Genomic DNA, 27,047 nt, shown 5'->3' on the forward strand with positions numbered 1-27,047 from the left:
TGAAGCCAATTTATGAACATTGGTTCTCGAAACAGCAAGGTGAAATCCGATTTGCATGAACATCAACAACAATCAAACATCATTAATCCACAAGCAAGGCATAGAAACATCAAATCGGTTCTAGCTTAATATCTCATGTATAATCCTAATTGATTTAGTCTAGCATGGAATCATATCATCAATCGACAAAGAAAAACAATAACAACATACTAACCGATTAGAATCAAGCAGAAAGAGAGAGATCCAATTGAAAGACAAGGTCTTCGATTGCAAAGGGAATGCTTGCCGTCGGTTTTCGTTAGGGAGAAAGAGAGCTAGGTTTTGTGTGTGTTGTGATATTTTTGCAACAAATGAGAAACAACCTCCTAAGGTTGTGTGTATACACGTATAATGAAGTGGGCCGAACCCAACCTGGGCTGCCCTAGGTTCGGATACAAGGAGTGTAATCCGAGTGGGCTTGTGCTTGTGCGATCGGGTGAGCCTTATATGTTTCGTTCATGTTGTGCGGTTTGAGTTCAAGTAACATAATCACATAATCATAATATATTATACGTAGCACATAACCACATAGCATTCATGTAATCATTCACATATCGTTCACATACGTTACAACAAAGTACAAAGATCGGTTTGGAAATACGAGTTGTACAAAGATCGGTTTGGAAATACGAGTTGTCACATTATCCCCAACTAAAAAGAAATTTCGTCCCGAAATCTGGTATGCACTCACTGAGGAAGCTAGGTAAGTTATATCGTTCACTGGTTTTCCTGGGGTGTCACATCCTCCCCCCGTTGATCTGGAATTTCGTCCCGAAATTCCGCAGTAGTAGCTTCAGCCTCAGTAGTGGTTGCATTGGTTCCGAATAACTGGGGGTACTTTTTTGTCATCTGGTCTTCGCGTTCCCAGGTGTACTCTGGGCCACGTCGGGAGTTCCAACGAACTCGAACAAGAGGGATTCTCTTGTGTTTGAGGACCTTCACATCCCGGTCCGTGATTTCAACTGGCTCCTCGACGAACTGCAACCGCTCGTCGATGGTGAGTTCCTTAAAAGGAACTATGAGGGTCTCATCTGACAGGCACTTCTTCAGATTCGACACGTGGAATACGTTGTGAACTGCACCGAGTTCAGCTGGTAGGCTCAATCTGTAGGCTACTGGGCCTATTCTTTCTATAATCTCGAATGGTCCGACATATCGCGGATTTAGTTTGCCCCGCTTGCCAAAACGTACCACACCCTTCCAGGGTGAGACTTTGAGTAAAACCCGGTCCCCGACCTGAAATTCCAATGGCTTTCTACGCTTGTCCGCGTAGGCTTTCTGACGGTCGCGTGCTGCCGCCATCCGTTGTCGTATTTGTGCAATCTTTTCTGTGGCGTCCACTACAATCTCTGGACCCGTAATCTGACTATCCCCCACCTCTGCCCAACAGAGAGGGGACCGGCATTTACGTCCGTACAATGCCTCGAATGGAGCGGCTTGTATGCTGGTGTGATAACTGTTATTGTATGAGAACTCCACCAAAGGGAGGTGCTTTTCCCAGTCGTTGCCGAAATCAATAACGCATGCCCGAAGCATGTCTTCAAGAGTTTGAATCGTTCGCTCAGACTGCCCATCCGTCTGAGGATGATATGCTGTGCTCATGTCTAACCGTGAGCCGAAAGATTTGTGCATCGCTTGCCATAGCTCTGACGTGAATCGTGCATCCCGATCCGAAATGATAGAGGTGGGCACCCCATGCCTCGAGACAACTTCTTTGAGGTAGATGTCTGCGAGAGTGGAGAACTTATCCGTTTCCTTTATAGCCAGGAAGTGTGCAGACTTGGTGAGTCGATCCACGATCACCCATATCGTATCGTTCCCACGCTGAGATCTAGGTAGGCCTGTAACGAAATCGATGGAAATTTCTTCCCATTTCCATTGAGGTATCTTAGGCTGCTGAAGTAAGCCCGCTGGTTTCTGATATTCAACCTTGACCCTCGCACAGGTCAAACACTTGCCGACATAGGTCGCGATGAGAGCTTTCATACTAGGCCACCAGTATGTTGTTTTGATATCGTGGTACATTTTATCCGACCCTGGATGTACCGAGTAGCGAGACTTGTGTGCTTCGCCCATCACAAGCTCTCGTAAACCGCCATAAAGTGGGACCCAAATACGCCCTGTTACATAGTAGGCGCCGTCTTCCTTCTGTTCTAACCGTTGTCGTGAGCCGCGTAAGGCTTCAGCCTTGGCGTTTTCGGGTTTCAGTGCTTCTATCTGAGCACTCCGTATCTGAGCAGGAAGGCTAGACTGAATGGTAAGCTGTAGCGCTCGCACGCGCTTCGGTAAGGTATCTTTCCGACTAAGGGCGTCAGCCACAACATTGGCTTTGCCTGGATGGTACTTGATAGCGCATTCGTAATCGTTAAGCAACTCGACCCATCGTCGTTGACGCATGTTCAAATCCTTTTGCTGAAGGATATGCTCGAGACTCCTGTGATCGGTGTAAATTGTGCACCTGGTACCGTACAGGTAGTGTCGCCATATCTTCAGCGCGAACACAACAGCTCCCAGCTCTAAATCGTGCGTCGTGTAGTTCCGTTCATGGATCTTGAGTTGCCGTGAAGCGTAGGCAATAACTTTATCCCGCTGCATCAATACACACCCGAGTCCTTGTATTGACGCGTCACAATAAACCACAAAGTCATCCGTGCCCTCTGGCAACGAGAGAATAGGTGCGCTGCAAAGCCTATCCTTTAGGTACTGAAAAGCAGTTTCCTGCGTATCGCCCCAACGGTAGGTGACACCCTTCTGTGTCAGTAGTGTAAGCGACTGAGCAATCTTTGAGAAATCCTTGATAAACCGTCTGTAGTAACCCGCCAAACCCAAGAATTGGCGTATTTCCGTAGGTGTACGTGGTGCAGGCCAGTTCCTGATCGAACCTACCTTGGATGGATCGACATGAATCCCATCCTTGTTCACTACGTGGCCTAGAGTGGACTTCACGAAGCCAGAAGTCACATTTCGAAAACTTAGCGTATAGCTATTCCTTTCGAAGAAGTTCCAAAATAAGGCGTAGGTGCTGCTCGTGTTCCTCCTGACTCTTGGAGTAGATCAGGATGTCGTTGATGAAGACAATGACGAACTTGTCAAGATAGGGTTTGCACACCCTGTTCATAAGGTCCATAAATACGGCAGGCGCGTTCGTTAACCCGAACGGCATGACAAGAAACTCGTAGTGGCCGTAGCGAGTTCTGAATGCAGTTTTGGAGACGTCCTCATCCCGGACTCTCAGCTGATGATAACCTGACCTCAGGTCTATCTTCGAATAGTAGCACGACCCTTGCAACTGGTCGAATAAATCATCTATGCGTGGAAGAGGATAACGGTTCTTCACCGTCACCTTGTTGAGTTCCCTGTAGTCTATACACATCCTGAAGCTCCCCATGGCGAAGAGCTTGGACGAATGAAGCCCTTTTCCAAGAGCTCTTGTAGCTGCTTTGACAAGTCTTCCAATTCTGATGGAGCTAGACGATATGGTGCGCGAGCTATGGGTGCTGCTCCTGGAGCGAGCTCGATTTGAAATTCGACCTGACGGTGAGGCGGTAATCCAGGTAAATCTTCAGGAAACACCTGAGGGTAGTCGCGAACAATTGGAATATCCTCCAATTTCTTTTCCTTTGCTGATGCGTCTGCAACGAGTGCCAAGATTGCGGTGTGACCCTTCCGCAGACATTTCTGAGCCTTCAAGAAAGAGATGATGCCGACCACTGCACCACTCTTGTCACCTTGGACTTCGAGAGGTTCTTGACCAGAACGTGGAATACGAATGATCTTCTCACTGCATAAGATCTCTGCCTGATATTGGGACAACCAATCCATCCAAATGACGATATCGAAGCTTCCCAAGACTATGGGAATAAGGTCGATGGTGAAGGTTTGACCGGCTAAGACAATACTACAACCCCTGACTACTTGCGTGGCTTCTAAACTCTTACCATTAGCTAGTTCTACTACATGCTTGGTGTTTAGGGGTGTTGGTGCACGTTTTAACAACTTACTGACTTTTAGCGATATATAACTTGTATCCGCACCCGAATCAAACAAAATAGTAACATAAATATCGTCAAGGAGAAACTTACCCATAACCACATTGGGATCGTTCATTGCATCTCCTCGTCCTAACACGAAAGCTCGACCCCTTGCCTCGTTGCCATTGTTGTTGTTGTTCCCACCGTTGTTGTGCTCGTTGCCCTGGTTATTGTTGTTGTTGCGGTTCTGGTTCTGCTTCAACTGAGGACAATCGCGTTTGTAATGACCTTCTGCCCCACACTGGAAACATCCCCGGTTTCCACGCTGTGGTTGCTGCTGCTGTGGGTTTTGAGGAACTGGTGGCGGAAGTTGCTGATTCTGGTTCGCAGGTCGTGAGCTCCTGCAATCTTTGGCTTCGTGCCCTAGCTTGAGACATCTCTGACAACGTTCTTTGCGACACCTTCCACTGTGGTGCCTGTTACACTTGTTACATAGTGGGTGAACTCCCCGGTATCCACCCTGCCCCTGACTACCAGATGATTGCTGACTCGAATTCTGGTAGTCATTCGTTCTGCGCTGCTGTGCTTGAGACTGAACGGAAACTGATCCCCTGCTGGAATCCCCATCCCATTTCCGTTTGTTGTCGTTGGTCGTAGCAGAAGTAGCAGCTGGAGTAGTAGTTGCACTGACGCGTTTGGGCAGCTTGTTCTGTTCTACTGCCTGATCTGTGAGTCGATGAGCAAGACGCTGGATGTCTTGGATGTTGTCGAGGTTTGCCGATGTAACATGGCTCTGGATCTCTGGCGCAAGTCCCTTGAGATACAACTCAATGCGCTTCACTGGAGGGTCCACCATAGTTGGACACAGAATGGCCAGTTCGTTTGACCGCTTTGTATAGGCTTCAATCTCTGACCCCATCATTTTCAAGTGATAAAGCTCGTTCTCCAACTTGTGGATGTCATCACGCGTGCAGTATTCCCTCTTAATGAGTTCCTTGAAGTCGTTCCAGGGTGTGGCGTTAGCAGCTGCCAACCCTAAAATCTGAACTTGGGCGTTCCACCAAGTTAGTGCTATTCCTTCTAGCGTGCCAGTGGCGTATTTCACCCTGCGAGCCTCAGGGCATTCACACATCTCGAACACAGAGTCGAGCTTTTCAAACCAGTGGAGGAGTCCCACTGCCCCCTCTGTGCCGCTGAAAGTACTTGGACGACAGTCCATGAAGTTCTTGAAAGTGCAGACCGGTTGCTGCGCGTGTTGACCTATTGTGTACGAATAGGGCAAAGTTTAATTACAAGGGCTAGTTTAGGAGTGTAGGATCTAAAGATCCTAGTGTGTGCTATAACCACAGGATATACCTCCTGCTTGTGCGGCTGCAAGTGCCGCAGCAACTTGAGCTTGAACGAGAGCCTCTAGCTGGGCTTGAGTCATGTTAATTCGTCCAGACATGATCTTCATTGTAAAAGTAGCGTAAGTGAGAATGGTTCGCGAGTAGGGCGATGACAGAAAAGTGTAAGCACGTAGGTATTCTCATGTAATAGTATCATGTGTATCTAAGTGTAATGCGAGCAAAGTTCTATATAGTTCTATCATGCAGGTAATAAACATAAACCTTATTACCTAGGATGTCGAGTCTTGCACGTGGAGCGAAGCGTCGTTGTGGATCGTTGAGAACACTGTACTGGTTATAGTCTGGTTTTAATAAAAACGTTTTCCCATACTAAAACCGAGTTCTCTATAACCAATGGCTCTGATACCAATCTGTCACACCCCCAAAATCCCACACGCGGAGTACCACCGCTTGGAGGCGTGACATGACCAGGATCAAGCCATCAATCATATCAAACATAGCATTTAAGTGTAAAAGTAGAAAATGTATTTCATCGTGACATGACTGATGTTCATAACCAAACATTATTTAAGTAGCGGAAGCATAATAATGAAAACCCAAAATAAGTTATAAGTTCAATATCGTTCACGATCCGTATCCCACAACGACCTGCTCCTCCCTGTGCAAGCTCCATAAAGTACCTAAGGTCCTGCAAGGCATGCAGCAGATAATCAACAACTAGTTGAGCGAGTTCACAGTAAGTAAGTTCAGTAATAGTAATGGTATAGTAAGCATTGCTTTCGTTCATTTAATCATGTATCGTATTAGTTCGTATCGCAGCCCTCTAGGCATGTATGCGAAGATTAGGGAAAGTTCTCAAGTATTCTAGACTATGTATATTTGTATCGCTGGCCACCCTGGCATGTGTGCGAAGTTTAGTATGTATAGTTCACAGCCTTCCCGAGGCATGTGTGCGAAGATTAGTCATAATATCGCAGCCAACCCCTGGCGTGTGTGCGAAGATCAGTTCAAGTAGGTATACTAGTCTAGCCGTATCTTATCATTTACCATCCTCACCCTGAGGACCATATCATTAGGTTCCATTAACTAAGTACGCACGAAATAATCATCCAATCCCATTCCCACCCTGGGAACCCCATGCCTTGGCTGTGTGAACTCACCTTGGGTTGCTCGGCAGATACACAAAGAGGTTTCTTGAACTAAAGTGGTCAACCACGTCCTAACAGGGTTACCATACAAGTCAGGTTTGGTTCAAGTAATGCACGTACGATTACACAGAGTTAATGCATCATAAGCACGTAGATCATGGCAAGCACCGAATCTCATATCAACAGTCAAATCATAACACTTTCAAACTTGTGCGACTCGGATGGTTGGGCCGTTGAGCTTGTGCGGGCCCAACCATCTTGTGCGATATAAATCTAGGCCCAAACAGTTCCCGGCCTAATTAATTAATACCTAAGTCTTGTGCGAACCCTTTGGGTTGTGCAATCCAAACTAGCCCAACCCAACATAACACCCGGCCCAACAACATAATTAAACAAACAATCTTATGCGGTCCAGTAAGCCTTGTGCGACCAAGGCACATTGTGCGAGTGGATACTTGGGCTGTCCGGCCCAGCAGTTTGTGCGATTGTACGTGTGTGTGGCCCAATGACTTGTGCGATCGGATCAGATTGTGTGACTGATCCATTTGTGCGATTGGACATCTTGTGCGACCAAGATGTCTTGTGCGACCGGCTAACAACTTTCGCGAATCAAGCAATCAGTTACAAAATTTCAATTAATCAGTTTCCTTATTTATCTTTTATCAATCAACAAGTTTCCAACTTTCCGTTTAACATGTAATCGATCAAACAAACGTTTTTCTAAGTAATTCCTTATGAACCCTAATAATCACACTCATGAACAACATATCGAAACCTTGAATATATTCGACCTTAACAAACATGAAGCCAATTTATGAACATTGGTTCTCGAAACAGCAAGGTGAAATCCGATTTGCATGAACATCAACAAAAATCAAACATCATTAATCCACAAGCAAGGCATAGCAACATCAAATCGGTTCTAGCTTAATATCTCATGTATAATCCTAATTGATTTAGTCTAGCATGGAATCATATCATCAATCGACAAAGAAAAACAATAACAACATACTAACCGATTAGAATCAAGCAGAAAGAGAGAGATCCAATTGAAAGACAAGGTCTTCGATTGCCAAGGGAATGCTTGTCGTCGGTTTTCGTGAGGGAGAAAGAGAGCTAGGGTTTTGTGTGTGTTGTGATATTTTTGCAACAAATGAGAAACAACCTCCTAAGGTTGTGTGTATACACGTATAATGAAGTGGGCCGAACCCAACCTGGGCTGCCCTAGGTTCGGATACAAGGAGTGTAATCCGAGTGGGCTTGTGCTTGTGCGATCGGGTGAGCCTTATATGTTTCGTTCATGTTGTGCGGTTTGAGTTCAAGTAACATAATCACATAATCATAATATATTATACGTAGCACATAACCACATAGCATTCATGTAATCATTCACATATCATTCACATACGTTACAACAAAGTACAAAGATCGGTTTGGAAATACGAGTTGTACAAAGATCGGTTTGGAAATACGAGTTGTCACAATACCCAAAAAGTCCTCTTGATATTTACAAAGGTAACAAGTTAAAAAGGAGGAGGATTGATTGCTTGGCAAGCTTATGGTAGGAATAAGTTCCACGCCGCCCTCGAGTGATTCACTAAAAATACACCTTCGGCCGAGTGTGAGTGATTTCTCCCGTGAGGTATGTGAACTTGTATATAAATGGAATTTTTTAAAAAAAAAAGCATGTTATGCCCAAATTAGTAATTTCTCCTATGAAACGTTCTAAACAAATCATAACGAATAGGATTGTAAATAAATAAAAATAAAACCGAAAAAGATCTTGGATTCCCGACACTCTATGACAAGCCAAAAACCTTCTCTTCTACCCATTCCATTTGGGAGTGTGAGCCACATATTAAAGAGTTTTGCTTGAGGACAAGCAAAAGTTCAAGTGTGGGGGTATTTGATGTGTGTAAAATGCAACATACAAATTACATCAATTGAGGCATAAAACTAACCCTTTTTAAGTACTAATGTTGGAAAAAGAGTGTTTTTGTCTTCCTTTTGTATTTTCAGGATAAAATGAGCTCAAATTCACAAAAGAAGCAAAAAGACAGCTAAATCTAACATAAATACAAGAAAAGGAACAACAGTGGATTGCCCGACCCCTCAACGGCATCTTCCCAAGCAGAAAAGAGAAGTCAGAAGACTAAACACGCCCCGTGCTCAGCCTGCACGGGGTCGTGCCCAAGAAGCAGCAGAAAAGACAAACCAATAGAAGCTTCTATTGCCCACCACGGGGCCGTGTCCAGTGAGCACGGGGGCGTGGCGAAAGAAGAGCAGGCGCATTAATTGTAATTGCGAATTACAATTAATGAAGAGAGAGAGTGTCAGACAGGCACGGGGGCGTGTCCAGCGGACACGGGGCCGTGCCCAGCCTTCTGTTCAGCCTATAAATAGGAGTGCTTGGTTTCATTTCAACTCATCCCTTGGTACACCACCTCTCTCACACTTCAACCACCACCCACCACCATCACAACACCATCATCCACCACCATCATCCATTGTCCATCATAGAGTGTGTGAGTCGTCTCGGGATCCAAGATTGATCGTAAGAGTTCTTGACAATCAAGGCCATGTTTGCCTAAGTCTCTTACATCACTTGGTGAAGACAAGTGTTTAGTATAATACTTTTTATTTTTAATCTTTTGCACTTTTTATTTGGTTTTGTATTAATGACTTTAATAACTAGTTGCTTATGTTGAAGGTGATCTTTCCTTATCGTTTGTCCGTGGTGTCTTGGCATTATTTTACTGTCTATATAAAATAAAATATTTTCACCATTCATATCTCCACGGTCTATATGGAGGTATGTTGGCTACCTGGTCGGGGGTTAAGGGAACGGTTTGGTAAGGGTCTTGCCCTTGTTCAGTGTTTAGAGGTCCTGCAAGGGACCTGGGTCAAATTTAGTAGGATCTCCTTCAATGCCCATAGGTATTGGATGGTGGGGATCCAAACTCTTTGACCCCCTCATAAGTTAACTACTATTAATACTATAACCCGGCTATTTACGACTGTATCCCTGCTGACTCAGACTACTTAGCCGAGGGTAACGTCACCGCCAAAAGCGGGGCCTACCATAATTTGCATTAATAACTTAATTCATTATCTTCCAATAATCCAACCCTTTAGGATTGTATGCTTGCTGAATCAAACTACTGGGTTGAGGGTAACGTCGCCTTCAAAAGAGAGGCCTACTACAATAACTAAGATAATCTCTTAAACAAGTGCAAAAGTGCGAAAATAATCAAAGGTTATACTAATACACGAGTCAGATCCAAGTGATTCATCTTGTCTATCTGTTTTTATTTTATTTTAATTTTCAGCATTTAGTTAGTTTTTATTTTCTTAGTTTAAAAATCTTTTCTAACTTCTTTTTGATTTGATTAGACGTTGAGGATAAACCGGTACTGAAAGCTCTTGTGTCCTTGGATGACCTCGGTATCTTACCAACACTATACTACTTCCACGATGGGTGCACTTGCCCATATGTGTGTTTAGTGTTAGTAAATATCGTGTTTTATAAATTTAAAACTTGGCTAAAAGTGTAAAAAGGGCTTAAATATACATCTAAATTATATCACACCTAACGCACATCATCTACAAGGGTTCCTAGATCACCAACAAGTGTCCCTGAGTGCTAGGGGTCGTCTAGGGGGCGCCCATGCTGCTCATAATGGCTCCTAAGTCGGTTAAAACAACAAACAGTGCTTCTGTCCGCATTTTCTGTATCTGGGAGGCTGACGCGGCCCGCGTCAATGATCCTCCAACTCTTACGTGGCCCGCTTGAATCTTCCTGTCAGAGCCCATATCTTCTACTGTCAGCGCGGCCCGCGTAAGGCCCTTTGCAACCTTTACGCGGCCCGCCTGAGACCTGCTGTAAGATTTTCAAATCTTTTTCAATTATTACCGTCGGCTCTTGGCGTTTCGAAGGGGTAACTTTGCATTTTGGGCCTTTCTTATTTACGTATAAGGGCCTCGGAACTTTTACCCAACTTATTAACCCTCGGTTAATTTATTATTACCCGAAAAGTCATAACTTTCAATGTTTGACGCTTTTAACCCTTCTTAAACGAATTTGGTCGTAACCTTCTCATATTATAACGGAACATGATGAAATTTATATCGCGTATTCTAGTGAGTACAATTTACCGTTACAAAGCCTTGGGTATGCCAAAGGGTCACTCAGAGGTATAACTTAAACATGTTGACACATTTGGCCCCTGTAGTTTGTAATTCCTCAATTTCTTCCACATTTCGTTCCGTATGATCCATGATTCATTCGTTTGAAGGTACGAGCATCATTTAGGGTTACTGTGAAGTATATTTATCCCTTGTTGATGTTTTGAACTCTTGAATTCACATACTTTCTATGTTTGTCAACTTTAGTCCCTCCATAGTAATTATTGCCACGTGCAAACTTCTGACACGTGTCAACATATTATAGGACGCAAATTTTCGAGGTGTTACATATGGTCCGCACAACTTTTGCTTACGGTCCATAAGCCAGTCGATGGCAGCAAAAATTGGACAGCTGCCTGTTCAGCAGGTTGCACCGCCTTATTTAGGTGGTTTTCGAAATCAGGGGCTTTGCAACTGGTATTGGGCAACATAGGGACACCTGGGATGATCTTTCAACATTAGTAGACTAGTTTGGCATGATCTTGTGAATTTGGGTTCACTATATAAAGGAGGTAGAAGTTGCAACATTTTGTTCACTTCATTCAAACTCATTTCAAGATTTCTCTGGAGATTCTCTGATCAGCAACCAACTCCTCTTAGGTCCCTAATCATACTTAGGACTCTTGTAAGTGTCCTTAATCCTTTCTAATTCAGTTTAGCTTAGTTAATTAGCTAAAAGTCAAACCGTCGTAATTAAGGTTTGACTTCGAGATTAATCAATAATTACCCAGTCAAATCTCGAATTAAAAATACCTATGAGTAGGTAATTAAGTGGGTAATAAACCATTAAAAGGGTACCTTCTGATTCCCAATCTAACTAGATCAATTGTCGGGTCAAACTTGATCTTAAAAAGTCAACAAAAAGTTTAATTTCAAATAAATGCATAATTAGCAATGTAGAAGCTATACAACCTGTTTTATCATTAATATATCTCGGTAATTAATGTAAGAACATGTCTAAACATGTTCACCCCGACAATTTTCAGTTTAGGCTCGGTTCAGGACCGAAAGTCACATAGTTTGACTTCTACTTTGACTTTCAGTTCTGACCCGTTTAAGCCTAGTTTAGGATTGCCTTAGAGCTTCTTTTGGACCTAGTTACATGTTAGTATAACCCTCTATGATTATACGGCTTGGTTCATTAGTTGTCCAATTATTATGCAAGTTTCCGTTAATTACCTAAATCTTGACTATTATGCCCTTTCACCTCAAAATGTGATTTTTGAAAAAGTAAAAGAGTAAGAACCTTCACTACTGATTTATAAAGTTGTGCCCAAAATTTGACATCAGTTTGAGGTCTAGAATAGGAGTTATGCTCATTAGCGTAAATAAGAAACTTTTTAGTAATTTAATGGCATAATTAGCATATAGCATATCTAAACCCAATTTTTGATATCAAACTTTTGACCTACTAATATAAAATAATATTTTGGGATTTTTGGAGATTTTTATTTATTTTTAGGCTGAGCATAACTTAGAGTTCTAAGCTTATTTCGGTTATTGCCGGTTTTGCCCTTTCGGGCTATAAAATGAGTTTTACAAATCCTTTTGATACCAAACCTTTTTTCTACTGATCTAATATGATAAGTAAATTATTTTGAGCCTTCTAGAATTATAAAAATATCAGCTTTCTATACAAAACTCGGAAATGGCTCCAAATCGCCTTTTTAAGCGTTTTTAACGCATAATATTTATCAAAACAAGTTTATATATAAGGGTTGATGCCTACTGACATTTTCAGTAAATTCCATAATATAACAGTAAGCAAAAGTTTTAAACTCAGATTTCCAGTTTTGACCTTTTAGGCTTATGTGAATTTACCAAAATGCCCCTACGGTGCATAGTATGGTTATAATTAATAAATTTCACATATATATGGTACCCTACTGCTATAACTTATTAAATTAAGTATATTTACTAAATAAATCAGACATGTAACTCAGATTACTAATTAAACTCTTTTATAACCTTTTAAATGACCAAAATGCCCTTACGGGGCATAGTTTGGGTTTAAAATCATTTTGGGCATAATAGAAGATATCTTACTGATGTCACAACATATTTAGGGCATATTAACTTAGGAAACTTGTATATGATTCATATGGTTACTCGTTACGCACTTTTCGCGTTCGGATCGGATCGGCTTATGTAACTAATTTACATAAATTAGCCAAAACAGGTCAAACGATATCATTTTGTCTCAAAATCCAGAATGTGTTTAAGTTACCCATATTAAACAAGCATGCAAGCTTGTCGGGTCAAAACCACATTCTAAACCGGTCTTCGCTTTATCATTCGTTTGAACCGTATTCTTTCTATAAACTAACCGGTCTAAGCTTAGGTTAAATTCAAGACCCGTTAGGGTTCTAATAGGTTATTATAAACCTCCGTTCCAGAATAGGAGACCCGGTAAAAGCTATTTACACTTGCTTATTGTGACTATACTTGCTCAGGTAAATACTTTTAACTTATTTTCCCTTATACGGGCTTGGGGTACGGTATATAAAATACCGCTTGGTCGGCCATTTGACCTTAATTCATTGGTAGTTAAGTATTATCAAGATGACCCGTTTAAAAATTTGGTTTTGTTTGTTTAACGCCTTTGGGAGTTTAATGACCATGTCCCGGATATCCTTGGCATCATTCATAGAATGGCCATGACCTTAGCACACGAGTGTAGGCGTACACCTGTCAGTGCATTTATTATTAATAAGGTATAACCGCCGGTACGAGAAAAATCTCTCCGCGGGACTATACTATGTGGTGTGTCTGTTAATCTTTAACCCGGCATGAACCGGGCTACTGAACGCATAACAGACATGTAATTCTTTTACAAGTTTATATTCAAAGAATTATCCCAAGTTATAAAAACCTTTTTGTGCCATGTGTATTCAAATCAATTTTAAACCTTTTGAAAATGAGTCAGTTAAATTGTATTTACCAGTGTAAACTGACGTATTTTCCCAAAAAGGCTAAGTGCAGGTACTACTCGTAATAGGCTGGCCTCTCCTTAGCATCAATAAGAGTCTCGCAAGCTTGGATGCGTTTAAATCTGTTGAACAAGTTTCCTCTTTATTTTGATCCGCCTGTGGATCTGTTTCAACTACATTGTGTTACTTAAATATTACAATTTTATTTGGTTGAAATAAATCTATGTTTTTGCTTCCGCTGTGCATTTAAATTTGTGTTGTTTGACTATGATGATATCAACTACGTCACGATACTCCCCACCGGGCCCACCGGTAAAACGTGGAAATATTGGGGTGTGACAGGTACAGAGCCAACACTGAGTGAATTAAACACTAGCCTTTTGTGTTTAATCTCAATGCACAAATTGCACATTCCTCTATCCTCGAGTATAGACAAATAACATAGGACAAATCATGTTTTGTTTTATTTTTGTCTTTCATGATATATATATTCATGTTGTTATCTTTTTTTATGTTGACAGGTTTGACAATGCCGCCACGATTTCGGAGAGGCAGAGGCAAGGCCCCGGTGACGGGCCATGATCTTGAAGCCGGGCCTTCTCACCGGCGTACACACTCAATCACTATGAGCACAAGTCCTCAGGAGCCCTGGAGGACATATATTGAACCCGGGAGGCGATCAGTTTCCCTAAGCTCCTCACCATCCTACTTCCATTCCTTTGGGCCACAGTCTGAAAACGAGCCCAACAACCCCCAACCTTCCTTCATACCTCTGCAGCGATCAAATTCGCACCATTCTTTCGGCGACCCCACGCCCGCCTTTGAAAGTCGATTCAACCTAGCTAACTACATTCAAGAACCCGTGGGTTTTAACCCACTAGGACCCGAAGATCAATTTTCAGGTGACAACGACATGGACGAGGACACGGATCCCGTCGAACCAGCAATCGGGACCCCGAACCATCCCATCGAGATCTCTGATGGGTCCTCGTTTCATGGATCGCCTTACCGCGGTCCGGATAGCTACCAGGTGAGGTTCAACCAGTGGGACTGGTATTTTACACCCTTTAAACACTCGTCTCCATACCAGCAGCAGTAGCAGGATCCTTCCGAGAATTCCCGATTTGTAGCAGTCACTCCGCCACCACCACCACCATGGGAGCAGCCGCTTCCGGAACCACCAAGGCGGAGAGGATCAAACGCACGGATGTCCGTGCGAGGAGGAGTCCGCATCAGCACTCCTCAGCCCTCGAGTGGCAGTATCCGCCACTCCAAGAAGAAGACCCGCAGATGGGGGGACCATCAAACCCCGTCTCGGAGGCAAAGTCTGCGCCTGTGGCGCCACCATTGGGTTTTGATAACCCAATCCCTGCTTATGCCAGTTCCGCGGCATATAACCCATTCGAGCTACCTGGCCACAACAGCTACAACTATGCCAATGTGGACCCGTACCAGGAGGCATGGGACTACAATGCTCGTCACCCTGAAGGGCCCTATGGTGGTCCTTGGACCACTGGGTACCCACCTTATGTGTACCAGCACCCGCCACCTCCTCAACCACTTCATCACCATCCGCCGCAGCCGCAACTGATCCCGCCGGAACGCCAACAAGAGGTCCTCGATAGATTGGACCGATGTGAACGGGATATTCAAACAGAGCGCAGTAACACTCGAGGCTTCTTCAAGGGGTTATCAGACCTGATCAAGGGGAAGTCCAAGAGAAGGGGTCATTAAAGACCTTTGTTTATTTATTTTATTTAGTTGTAATCAAGTCCCTGCGTGGACTTTTGTTTCAGTACTCAGCCCCTGCGTGGGCTTGTCTTTTTGTACTCTGCCCCTGCGTGGGCATGTCTTTCTGTTGACCCCTGCGAGGGTATGTTTATTTGTTTCGCCCCTGCGAGGGCATGTTATTTTGTAGAAGTCCCGTTTAGGGCAAAAGTTGTACTGGTTTTAATTATTAATGAGATGGTTTAATTTAAATTTTCATTTTGTTTATTATAAATTATGTGCATGAACATGAAACATAAAATAAATGATCCTATTTAAAGATCTACCATTATACTAAAATGGCAAAATCTAAAAAGGATAAGACCTAGCCATGTGTCACCATAAGACAGGGCCAAGATGGTAGTTCCATAATTAGATTCAGATCCATATTAACATCTCAATTTAGGACTGTTCTGCGTTAATTATTAAAAGAATCTTAAAGGTAAAACCTAGTCTATATGTCGTGGCAGACATGGCCAAGATGGTAGAACCTACACAAAAGATTCCAATTCTTGTTAACATCTGAAAGAATGTTAACCTTCATGACAAACTGTGATGCGATAAAATCACATATGTCATCTTTTAATTGGGTTATTTTAAATTCCCTTAATTATATAACCATCCCTTAAGGACGAAGTGCCTACGGGCTATAATTAATGTCCTTGGGACTAAAGACAGTAGTAGCCTATAACTCCCTGTCTAGAAAAGGGCAATAAACTTTGATTCAAGCCTTAATGCCTTGACTCCGTAAAAGTCTTGGTTTAAAATTTTAATTTGTCTATATGACTATGCCCTTTTTGTGTTATTGTTAAATTAAAATATAGGATTGTAATAAAGGTCTTGAATATATAAATAATTAGCAAATTAACCTAAAATGGCTATTAAAACCATGGTTAATAATTAATAAAATACTGTAAAAAGCTTCTAAATAAACCTTGCCCATTATTTTCTCATATGTAGCAATTTAAGCTACATGGCCGGGTCGGATGAGGTAAATAGTCATCCGGTGGAAAACCACGAGAATGCTAGGGTACAGCTGACTGGTGCAGAACTGCAAGCACTAGTTGATAATGATGTTACAAGGGCTATGGATCGGCAGTATAGTGAATCTAGTGGGACTCGAAGTAGGACCCTATCTACACCGCATTCCAAGCCTAAGACACATTCTGAAGCCCACAGTAAGCCACCTTCTACCCAACCTAAGCCTAAGAAAGAAGAATCAAAGAAAGATGATGATCGACATTCCTCAAACCAAAACAGTGTTCCCTCCAAGAAGATAGTGTTTGATAATGCACCACGTGCCAAGTCCTGTACATATAAATACTTTATTTCATGCAAACCCTGGGACTTCACTAGGGAGAAAGGGGCAGTGGATTGCATGACTTGGTTGGATGAAATGGACACTGTGGTAGATATCAGCGGGTGTGCTGATAGGGATGCTGTAAAATTTGTATCTCAGTCTTTTAAGGGTGAGGCATTAGCTTGGTGGAGGTCTTTGATCCAAGCTACAGGGAAGATCCCATTGTACAACATGTCTTGGGAACAGTTTGTGACATTGATCAAGGAGAACTACTGCCCTCAGCATGAGGTTGAAAAGATTGAGTCGGATTTTCTGTCATTGGTGATGAAAAATCTGGATTGCCAGATTTACCTTACGAGCTTTAATACAATGTCAAGGTTGGTTCCTTATCTGGTGACCCCGGAACCCAAAAGAATCGCTCGTTTCATTGGGGGTTTAGCCCCAAAAATTAAGGCAAGCGTGAAGGCCTCTCGGCCAGCTACATTCAGGTCTGCAGCTGATATATCATTTTCCCTTACATTAGACGCGGTCAGGCAGAGATCGCTAAGGAACTCGGAGACTGAGAAAAGAAAACGTGAGGATGACAACTCACGACGGTCATATAAGAAGCGTAAGGGGAGCAATGACCACAAAAAGGGTTCTGGAAATAAGAAGGAGGGTCAGCAGACGGGTGACAAGCCCAAGTGTAAAACCTGCAAGAAGCACCATTTTGGGAGGTGCAGGTATGAGTTTAAATCCCAGTCACAACCGAAAGCATGTGGGATTTGCAAATCCTCGGAGCACAAGACTTTGGACTGTAACAAGATCAAGGACGCTACGTGCTATAACTGCAATGAAAAGGGGCACATTAAGACCAACTGCCCAAAGTTTGCAAAGAAGGCTGAAGAAGGGAAAAAGACCAATGCAAGGGTCTTTCAAATGAACGCTCAGGAGGCTATCCAGAACGACAATGTCATAACAGGTACCTTCCTAATTAATGATGTCTATGCAAGAGTACTTTTTGATTCAGGAGCTGATAAGTCATTCGTAGATAATAAGTTTTGTGAACTATTAAAATTGCATGTTAAAGCATTAAGTGTGAAATATGAGGTGGAATTAGCTGATGGAACCATAGAAACCGCATCAACCGTGTTAGATGGATGTGTCATATCCATTAGGAATCACTCTTTTCCTGTGTCCTTACTTCCCTTTAAGCTAGCCGATTTTGATATAGTGATAGGCATGGATTGGTTATCGCATAACCAAGCCCAGATTGTGTGCAACAAGAAACAAGTGGTGATCAAGACTCCGTCTGGTGAGCCACTTACCATTCAGGGAGATACTCAGTATGGACTGCCTGAGCAAGTATCTATGCTCAAGGCATCTAGATGCTTGAAGAAGGGTTGTGTCATTTATATGGCACAAGTGACTATTGATGAGCAGAAGCCCAAGATTGAAGATATCCCAGTCATTTCTGAATACCCTGAAGTTTTCCCTAAAGAACTACCTGGTTTGCCACCAGATAGGCAAGTAGAATTCAGAATCGACATCATTCCAGGAGCAGCGCCTATTGCAAGAGCACCTTATAAGTTGGCACCAACAGAGATGAAGGAATTAAGGACGCAACTAGATGATTTGCTAGCCAAAGGATTCATTAGACCTGGTTCGTCTCCATGGGGAGCACCAATCTTGTTTGTCAAGAAGAAAGATGGGTCGATATATGCATTGATTACCGTGAGCTTAACAAGGTCACTATCAAGAATAGGTATCCTTTGCCCAGGATCGACGATCTGTTCGATCAATTGCAAGGGGCAAGCTACTTTTCTAAGATCGATTTGAGGTCAGGCTATCATCAATTGAAGGTTAAGGATGAAGATGTACACAAGACTGCATTTAGGACTCGCTATGGTCATTACGAGTTACTGGTGATGCCTTTGGGATCACAAATGCACCAGCTGCATTCATGGATCTCATTGTTGGTGCACTACATCTGTCAACTTTGTCTTGTATCGAGTCTTAGTCTTAGATTGTTAGATCAGGGCACGTGTTTCAAGAAAATAGGATAGCATATATGTCTTATGATGAGGTTTCGCTTATAGAGACATGTATGGGGTTTCGCTTATATGTCCTAGAGGATTCGCTTATTTGTTCATGTAAGGGTTCCGCTCATAAGGACATGTCCCTGGAGCGAAACCATCAACCCTATATAAAGGGTCATTGGAGCGAAACCATGTAACATTGCCTTGTATACCACGCCGAGGTGCTGCCGGTGTGAGATTTGGATGTAATCCATCAGATATCAATACAGAAAGGTGTTTAAAGTGATTTGCTAGCTGTTTCTAAGTCAGATACTTGTTTTCCGCACCTGTATCTGATCAAAACTCCTCTGAACGACTCGTTCGGGTCGAAACACGATCCTACAAGTGTTATCAGAGCTTCAGGAGGAGGAGTTCTGCAGAGAATAGCTGGATTTCATCGAGATTTCTTACTTCTACACCTTCTTTCATCAATTCAGGAAGTTTTACCGGTCAAAATTGGATCAAAATTTTACAGACTATGTGTTATTGGATATAGATAAATCCTTGAGAATTTGGTGTTGAAATTCGAATTAAAAATGGACTAAAATTGGTTCCGAATAGGTTTCTCTCTTACGGACATTAAGAGGTTTCGCTCTTGTGACCGTGTTAATTTCGCTCATAGCTACACAAAATCAGGGGTTTCGCTCATTTGGACCATCATATTTCGCTCTTGTGTCATAATAGCAGAGGTTTCGCTCATTTGACCAAGTAAGTTCGCCCTTGTGTCACTTAAACCCTGGTTTCGCTTTTGTGAACAACTTCAGTGGTTTCGCTTTTGTGAACAACTTCAGTAGTTTCGCTTTTGTGAACATTGTTATTTCGCTTTTAAGGACAGTTGTGAAATTTGTTAAAAATCTGAAAATGGACGAGGAATTTTGTAACGCATTCGCTACTCCGGTTACCCCGATCATTGTTGCACAAACCACAATGCGAAACAGGAACAATGCAAAAACCACCCAAACTATTAAACATTGAAGAATATAAAGGTTGGGAAGGACGTTTCGAAAATTGGGTACAAGCTAACTACCTAGACGCATGGGAGTGTGTTGAAACAAAGTATGTGAGACCGTTAAATGATGATGAAGAGGAAGTTGCGATAAAAGACATGGGTGCCGATGAAAAAAAGAAATATAAAAATGAGAAAATGATGTTAAGTGTCACACCCCCAAAATCCACACGCGGAGTACCACCGCTTGGAGGCGTGACATGACCAGGATCAAGCCACCAATCATATTGAACATATAAGTAATTAGCAAACGTAAATGTATATCAACCCACAATATGAAAGGTGTTCAAATAACATAGTTTATGTAGCGGAAGCATAGTATAAAATCCAACGTAATTAATAAGTTTTCAACTGTCATAAGTGTTTATCAAAACAACCACGATCCATGTCCACAACGACTGCGCCTCCCGTGCAAGCTCCATGTATACCTAAGGTCCTGCAAGGCATGTAATAGAGAGTCAACAACTAGTTGAGCGAGTTCACAGTAAGTAAGTTCGTAATAGTAAGTCCGTTGCATCACCATGCGTTAATAACTTAGTCAATTGTATGTTCATTTAGTGGGGGCTTCCCATGTACTTCCCATGTATGTAGGTACTATTAGTGGGGGCTTCCCATGATTATATTTACTAGACTATTTGTAACCATAAGTGTTCTTCCTAACTCGAGAACAGGAGTATGTACGAAGTTTACGTAGGCTTTACGTAAGTGCCCTTCTTTCCCCGAGCACAGTGGTACGCGTGGGGTTTACGTAGGTTTTACGTAAGTGTCCTTCCTAACCCGGAAGACAGTAGCATGTGTGAGTTTACGTAGGTTTTACGTAAGTGCCCTTCGTAACTTGAGGACAGTGGTAAGTACTTGTTTACGTAGGTTTTACGTAAGTGCCCTGCTTAACCCGAGGACGATGGTAGATAGTCTAGTAGCCGTGCAAGTACGAGTAACTGTTCAATCCCATTATTCAAACCCGTTCCCAACCCACCGGGAATCCCATGCCTTGGTAAGAGTGTAAACTCACCTTGGTTTGCTCGGCAGATACACAAAAAGGTTGCTTGAGCTAAGGGTGGTTAACCACGGCCTAACATGGTTACCATACAAGTCAGGTTTTGGTTTCGAGTAGTGCACATAAGTATCACATAACTAGCAGGTGATTAACACATATCGATCATGACAAACACACAGTGCACGTAAACATATTAGCAGTCAATTCCATAACATCTGATACTTGTACGATCCAAAGGTAAAGCCCAATAAACAGGCGGCCCAACACGTTGTGCGGTCGGCACAGCCTTGTGCGACCCACATCATGTTGTGCGATTCCGATAACCACCCGGCCCAAATAGTCATAAGCCCAAACATAAAATACGCGGCCCAATCTAATAACATATAAAAGTCTTGTGATATCCGGATGAGTTTGTACGATCCGGGTAGCTTGTGCGATTGGAACTAGTCCAGCCCACCAAGTATATCCGGCCCAACCGTTAAACAACATAACAACTTGTGCGACTGAGCTTTGGGCCACACGGTCCAATAACATGTTAATTTCAAACGGTGTGTGTGAGGCCCAAGATCTTGTGCGATCGGCAAGATCTTGTGCGATCCACCCGATCTTGTGCGATCATGCATGAATAACAGTACTAGGTGCCTTATGTGTTTGTACCCTGTCTTGTGCGATGCACTTGTGCGATCAGATCAGGTCTTATGTGACCTGACCTTGTGCGACCAAGAGGGACTTGTGCGATTAAACTTATCATACGAAATATATCGAAATCAGTAATGTAATCCCTTAAATCATGCAATCAGTTACAATATTCAATGATTCCCAACTTTATTATCAATTAACACAATCATAGATTATCACCATTCCTTTAATCGATCAAACAAAGGTTTTTAACATCTAATTCATATGAACCCTAAATATAATCAAAACATAAACATCAATCGAAATCATTAACATGGCTCATGACCCTAACAACATAACCAACTTCCTAATCATGTATCACAGCCGATTATTTATGTTCGATTCAATGAGATTTACATGCGAGCCGTTTATCACAATTACCACTCCGTGTTTCCTCATACACCCTATCCATTGATATTAATCAATCACATTGATCACACAATCATATATTTCAACAACTCCTCTAACAAGAACCCTAATCATATAAGGCCATAACATGAAATCGTGTATTAACAATCAGCAGTGAAACATTAACCGGGTGTACAATAAGATGAGAAGTAATCCGAACAAGAAAGTCTTTGATCCGAAAAGGGGATGCTCGCCGTCGGCTTCAAGAGGAGAGGAAAGAGAGCTAGGGTTTGTGTGTGTTATGAGAGTTGTCACAAATGAGGAGTATACCCCCCTCTTACTAAGGTTATGCATGCAAAGGAAAGTGGGCCGCATCCCCTTAATGGGTTGCCCATTCGGTTCAAGTTCAACCGAAGTGGGCCGAGAGTCGTAGAGCCCAAAGACTTGTGCGTTCGAGTTGCTATTGTGCGATTGATTTATTTCGTGTGATTATACATACATATACATACGAGCACAACACATATTCACATAACATTCACTTATACATTCATTAAACCAATATGTCAACTAGTGTTGGATCTGAGTTTCTTTTTGATTGTATTTTGTGTTTGAAGTTAAGATGAAAATGGATGAGTTGTGCAGCGGAATTAAAATGAAAACAAACTTTGCATACAATCAAATGAGAGTAATACTTTGATCAAACATCTTTTACACAATGAACCGAATGATTGAATTTAATTTCAACAACGATTACAAAGATAGATGTATGAATGCAAACTCCCCCTCAGCCCGAGCTCAGTAGTTTGTTCGTGCAAAGAAGACGAATGATGTAAAGAGCTAATAGAACAGTACAAAGTACTGAACTATTTATAGGCACTTGCAAACTACTGAGCATCTTTGCTGACGTCACCATGAAAGTGACATCTAACCTCCTAACAAACTCTAACCTCTGATCTATACAGACACTGCTTGGGTTAACTACTGCTTATACATTCTATTACAAAACAGACTTTAGAACAGCTGCTGCAACCTTCTACTACTGTGAACCCAGCAGCACTTGTCCGGATCAGCAGTGCTTGACTCAAGGCAGTAGATTGAATCAGCAGGACTTTAGTCTTCCATCAGATCTTTAGTTGAGCAGCAGTTATGAGACAGCAGTTTGGTAAGATCAGCAGATAGGAGGTCATCAGTAGTTGTAATCACTTTCAAGGGAAGAGATTTGTGTATCAGCATCTGCTTATTCAGAATCCACTGTTTTGATCCAGTTTTGGCTTTAATTATCTGTTCCTCTGATAGGGTTCAATCCCAACAATCTCCCCCTGGAACAGATAATGCCAAAACCCTTCATTATTTGTGGATATTTTATTGCCTCATTAACAGCTCCCTTATCTGACCTTTAAATTGTAATTCAAAGTCAAGGGTATCTGTATCTTCATCATCCCTGCTAAGTGGAAGATCAAGGAGATCCTACAAATCTTCAAGACTCAGGCCAAGAGCTTGTTCCCTTGATAATGTCTCCACTACTCCACCAGACCTGAGCAAAGTCAATACGCAGGTCTGTTTGTCAGTTGCCCACTTTTGTATTTTTTAGCCTGGTGGGTTTCTTGGGAGATGTTTATTTGCTGAAGTATTTGGTGAGGCTGGCTTGTTCATCACTGGCTGAGCAGTGGTAGCAGAGTTTTCCTGTTCAAGTTCTTCTTTTAACGTTCTTAACAAGCCTTCTTTTAAAACAGCTTTTCCAGCAAGAATTTCTTGAACAGTTTCAGCTCCTAACTGGCTTTGTGTCCTTCTTTTGTAGATGGCGTTACCAGCTGGAGCAGTGGATCTCCTGATTTGCAACTTTGATGGTCCTTTTGAAACCGCTGCCTCAGGGTAGTCTGGTTTTTGAGGGATTTTTGGATCTTTCTTCCTTAATTCCTCCAACCTTTTGTAGGTTGACCTGACCACATCTTATTTCCATCTAGCAACTTGTCTTTTGGTGCCAAATTCATCAACAACCAATTCTTCTTTCATTCTTCTTAGTTCCAACTGCTTTTCAGGTACATTCTTTTTGAACTTTGCCCAATCAGGAGGAGTGTGAGTGACTTTCCTTTTTATCATAACTTGAATTCTGGCTGATTCAGCTTCAAGCTCTGGAATAGTCCACTCTTTGTACATGTGTCTCTCTCCTTTGTATTTCTTGTAAAACATAATGCTTTCAATGTAGTCTTTCTTCAGAGTTTCAGCTGCTCTTTCAGAAATTTGTTGACTGACATTTTTAGCAAAACGTTCTAGGGAACTGACTTGTGTGAGCAGATATTGGTAGTATCTTGATACTTCTTTGTCAGATTTCCCTTGTGTGTTTCTTTTCGAGATATCCTCTGCTTGCTTGGCCTTTATCTTTAAATATTCTTCAATGTTTTTGGGCCAGGGATATCCTTTGATTGAAGGCAAACTCCTTTTGGCAGGGTCATCCTCAGTATAGAAGGATTTTATCTCTTCTCTGACAGCTTCTAGTTCAAGAGGGAATTGAACACCTGCAGGAGGTAAGGGTTTGTGCATTGGAACTGAAGAAAGTGGAACTGGTTTTGGTATATTGACAAGAGCTAAAGGATTTGAAGATGTTGGAGATGGTGAAGTGACATCATCTTTGGGAATTAGCCTTCTCTTCTTTATTTGAGGAGGGACTGATGATGTTTTGGATGGAAAGGTGGTTGTAGTGGCAGTGGTTTGTGATAGACAATCAGTTGTTGAAACAACTGGTGTTCCAACCACTGTTGTCTTTACAGCAGAAGTTGTAACAACTGCCGTCTTCTGCCTTTTGACAGGAGGTGATTATGATTTAGGTGGTGATGGAGGTAAAGCATTGGATGTAGTGTGTGTTGAAGTGGTGTGTGTTGAAGTGGGAGCAGATGTTGAAACTACTGAAGTACCAACAGCAGCTGATACACCAGGAGTTACAACAGCTGTTTTAGGTGGTGGTTTTTTAGCAGACTTTGAACGTCTGACCGGAATGGATTTGGGTAGCCTTACTTTTCTAGTAGGCTTCTTCTTTTCATCAAAGAGATTTTCATCATCTCTTGACCCTGAAGTACCCTGATCCGGATAATCCACCTTGGCTTTCTTTTTGGCCTCTCTATCCCTTTTTACACATGCAAGTGCTTCTGCAAGTGCATTTGTAGTCACATCAAGTTTCTTACTCCCATCTGGCAAAGGAATCTGTTTGGTCATATTGGAATTTTCTGGTGCGAGGTAAAGACCATCTGTTATTCCTTTCCTTCTCCATTCCTGAATTTTCTCCCCCTTTTTGGCATTATCTTCGGGGAGTTGATCAATGAAAAATACTGGTGGAGGAGCAGTGCCAGTGGAGTGCAGGATCTGAGTTTTGAGAGCCTTTAGATCAGCCTGAGTGTCTCTGTACCTAGACTCCATAGCATTTCTTAATTGTTGAACATGTTTTTCATGTTGCTGATCTGCTATCTGTGCTTGACGATGGAGAAAAGGTTGAAATAGATTCCAGAGCTCATTTGTAGCAGGTGCCTGTTGTAGAGCAGGTGCTTGAGGTGGAACAGCAGTGGATTGTACCTTTTGTACTTGTAACAACTGTTGTAGCATTTCTTTGAGTTCTGCAACAGAGTTATCAAGTTTTTCAACACGAGCCGTCAATTTCTGGTACTTTAAACCATCACCCAATTTAATGGGATCATCTGATTTCCCACTAACAGTGGTTTTATCAGTGGTAGAAGTACGGAGTTTACTCCAAACCTTAACCACTGATGCCCCTTTTTCTTGGTACTGGGGTCTTCTTCCTTCAACACTTGACAACCTTTTGATGTTACCAGTAGGATAAATAAATCCACTGGTGGTTGGCAGAGGTGCTATAAAAGGAATTGCCTCCAAGGAAGTCTTATGGATGTAACCACTGTCCAACTGTAAACCTGTAGGTTCAACAGTTGTAGTGGCTGCTTCACTTGGATTACCACAAAGAGTTACTTGTAACTCAATGGGTGTAACCTCCTCAGGTTTTGTTGGTGGGTTAGCAAAGAATGATACAGCAGGCTCAGTCATTTGTTGAGATATATTCTCATTGACATGTGATTGAGAAGGACTGAGTAATGCCTGGTTCAAATCAATTGCATCCAACAGTAGTTGTGTTTTTGGTGGAATTGAGGATGTGATGGTGGGTTTAGAAAGCGGATTTGCTCTGGGCATTGAGCTGTGGATGATGGAAACGGGTGTATCCAGAGCATCGTGATGTGGTGGCCCTTTGTGTACAACCTGTTCTTTTTGTGAAGAAGCAGGAGGAGTTATGGTTATGGGTTGAGATATTTGTCCCATCTGCTGTGAGGAAGTAGCAGCAGTGGTTTCTTGTGACTCTTGTGTTGTCACAGGCATTAACTCTGGTATCTCATCCTCCAGAGTTGCCATTTTGATTGGTTTGGGGGGTTTTTGATTTTTCTTTTTGTAAGGCTTTTTGGGTTTTGTAGGTGTGGGTTTCAAAACAGTTGGTCTGCTGCTTTGATCACCTAGAGCAGTAGGCTCAGCAGCAGATACCTGAGGAGCAGTGGTTGCTGCTAAATTCTGCTCAGGTACCCCTGCTTGTGTTTTGCAAGGTGCTAACATTCGTGAAAAAGTTTCAGACGTTAGGCAGTTTATTGCAGTTATTTCACCTTGGTTTATTAAAGCTAAATCATCCTTACTGAATTTCTTTTGAAAATAATAACTTAAAAACCTTGGAAATAGTAAGAATGATTTGCTTTCAACATTATTTACCAAATCTTTAAAGATTTCCCGAGAATAATTATAATTTTCTTCTTGAAGAAACGCATATCCCAGATTTTGAATCTTTATAGGGATCTCATTACAAGAAATGGTTTTGTTTGACACACATAGGAGGAGGGTATGAAATAGAAATCTTGGGGCAGGAGGAAAATAACCCTTTTCTAAGGTTAGTTTCTTCATCATTGTGGCTTCATACCCTCTTTCAATAAAATCAGTGTGTAACTCGTTTTTAGTGAAGGAAGTTTTACCTGCCTGGTCATCGAGTTGAAAGACTTCGGAGATGGATTGTGGTGTAATGTGGACAGCTTTACCCTTTATGGAAGAGTGGATTTCAGTTGCAAGGTCTCCTTGTGTTTCAAGGGTTGCATTTTTCCAAAATTCCCTTTGGGTCGCCAAGTAGACGGGTGCGTCGGCGGTGAGCAAAGTTTTGTACTTTTATTTTGCCATGATGGTGATAATGGAATTGAAAACATCTGTGGTTCCTGGTTTTGTGAGAAGACCCAGGAGATTG

The sequence above is a fragment of the Helianthus annuus genome, chromosome 5, assembly GCF_002127325.2.
Source record: "Helianthus annuus cultivar XRQ/B chromosome 5, HanXRQr2.0-SUNRISE, whole genome shotgun sequence".
In the NCBI taxonomy this organism is placed as follows: Eukaryota; Viridiplantae; Streptophyta; class Magnoliopsida; order Asterales; family Asteraceae; genus Helianthus; species Helianthus annuus.